This window comes from Crocuta crocuta, unplaced genomic scaffold (assembly GCF_008692635.1).
Source record: "Crocuta crocuta isolate KB4526 unplaced genomic scaffold, BGI_CrCroc_1.0 scaffold4542, whole genome shotgun sequence".
NCBI classification, from domain to species: domain Eukaryota; kingdom Metazoa; phylum Chordata; class Mammalia; order Carnivora; family Hyaenidae; genus Crocuta; species Crocuta crocuta.
The window spans coordinates 4,295-6,816 of record NW_027529854.1 but is presented as its reverse complement, the minus strand read 5'-3'; the positions used below and the strand labels follow the sequence as shown (position 1 = coordinate 6,816).

The 2,522-nt window shown below is 40.5% G+C and overlaps 1 pseudogene; it reads left to right on the top strand.

Annotated features, from left to right (window-relative positions):
• Positions 1 to 2,165, top strand: part of LOC144230756 (cytochrome b pseudogene) — a 2,774-nt pseudogene extending 609 nt beyond the window's left edge.
• Positions 2,166 to 2,522: the final 357 nt, after the last annotated feature.

The window sequence follows — 2,522 nt, the reverse complement described above, 5'->3', positions numbered from 1 at the left end:
CAAATTAGTTTCCACATAACACCCAGTGCTCATCCTAACAAGTGCCCTCCTCCATACCCATCTCCCTCCTCCCCCACAGACCCATGAGTCCTCAGTTTGTTCTCAGCATTCAAGAGTATCTCATGGTTTGCCTCTCTCCCTTTCCCCCACCATTTCCCCCTTTCTTCTGCCCCATGGTCCTCCGTTAAGTTCCTCCTAAACCTCCTATACGCACAAACATATGATACTTGTACTTTTCTGCCTGACTTATTTCGCTCAGCATAACACCCTCAAGGTCCATCCATGTTGCTACACATGGCCAGATTTCATTCTTTCTCATTGCCATGTAGTATTCCATGGTATAGATAAACCACATCTTCTTGATCCATTCATCTGTTGATGGACACTTAGGCTCTTTCCATGTTTTAGCTATTGTGGAGAGTGCTGCTATGCACATTGGGGTCCATGTGCTCCTATGCATCAGCATTTCTGTATCCCTTGGGTAAATTCCTAGCAGTGCTATTGCTAGGTCATAAGGGAGTTCTATTGTTAATTTCCTGAGAAAACTCCACACTACTTTCCAGAGAGGCTGCACCAGTTTCCATTCCCACCAACAGTGTAGGAGGATGCCCATTTCTCCACATCCTCGCCAGCATCTAGAGTCTTCTAATTTGCTCATTTTAGCCACTGTGACTGCCGTGAGGTGGTACCTTAGTGTGGTTTTGATTTGTATTGTTCTGATGAGGAGGGATGCTGTGCATTGTTTCGTGTGTCTGTTGGCCATCTGGATGTCCTCTTTGGAGAAGTGTCTGTTCATATCTTCTGCCCATTTCTTCACTGGGTTGTTTGTTTTTCGGGTGTGGAGTTTGGTGAGTTTCTCATAGATTTTGGATATTAACCCTTTATCTGATATGTCATTTACAACTATCTTTTCCCATTCCGTTGGTTGCCTATTAGTTTTTTGGGTTGTTTCCTTTGCCGTGCAGAAGCTTTTAATCTTGATGAGGTCCCAATAGTTTATTTTTGCTCTTGATTCCCCTGTTTTTGGAGATGTGTCAAGTAAGAAGTTGCTGTGGTGGAAGGCAAGGAGGTTGTTTCCTGCTTTCTCCTCTAGGGTTTGGATGGTTTCCTGTCTCACATTCAGGTCCTTTATCCATTTTGAGTTTACTTTTGTGTATGGTATGAGAAAATGATCTAGTTTCATTCTTCTGCATGTTGTTGTCCAGTTCTCCCAACACTGTCTGTTAAAAAGGCTGTCTTTTTTCCATTGGATATTCTTTCCTGCTTTGTCAAAGATTAGTTGGGTATTTTTAATCTGGTTACTTATATATATAGGAGGAGGCATGTACTCTGGGTCATATTCACTCTCAGACACAGGAAACATGAAAATTATCCTATTATTCAGAGTAATAGCCACAGCATTCATAAGCTACCTCCTACCATGAGGATAAATATTTTTCTGAGGAGCAACTCTCATTACAAACCTTTTATCAGCTATCATCGAACATTGCTACCAACCTAGTAGAATGGATATGAGGAAAATTCTCAGTTGACAACATGACTCTAAGTTGAGTCTTTGCCTTCCATTTCAACCTCTCATTCATAATTTCAGCACTAGTAATAGCCTATTTATTATTATTTCGTGAAACAGGATCCAACAATCTATCAGGAATATCATCTGACTGAGATAAAATCGTATTCCACCCTTACTAAACAATTAAATACATTTAAGGGCTCTTATTCTTTATTCTAATGCTATCTGCTCTAGTACAATTCTCACGTGACCTTTTAAGAGACCCAGATAATTACATACCTGCCAACCTTTAAATACCCCACAACATATTAAGCCTGAATGATACTTCCTATTGCCTATGCGATCCTCTGCTCCATCCCTAATATCTTAGGAGATGTACTAGACTTACCTAATATTTTCTATCCTAATTATAGTGTTTATTCCCATACTTCACACTTCAAAATGGTGAAGTAAAATATTTTGACCCCTATGAATGCTTATTCTGATTATTAACAGCAGAACTACTAACACTAACATGAATTCGAGATAGCCAGCTGAATGCTTATTTATCACTATCAGTCAACTAACATCAATTCTATACTTTTTCATTAATCGAATTCTCATGTCCATTACAACTGTAATTGAAAACAACCTCGAAGGGGCGCCTGGGTGACTCAGTCGGTTGAGCATCCGTTGAGCGTCGGACTTCAACTCAGGTCATGATCTCACCGTTCGTGGGTTCGAGCCTGCATCGGGCTCTGTGCTAACAGCTAGCTCAGAGCCTGGAGCCTGTTTCAAATTCTGTGTCTCCCTCTCTCTCTGACCCTCCCCTCCTCATGCTATGTCTGTCTCAGAAATAAATAAAACATTTAGAAAGAAAGAAAGAAAGAAAGAAAGAAAGAAAGAAAGAAAGAAAGAAAGAAAGAAAAGAAAACAACCTCGGAACACTTGTACAGCTCAGTTGGTTGAGCTTCTGACTTTGACTCAGATCATGATCTTATGTTTTGTGAGTTTGAGCTCCACATCAGGC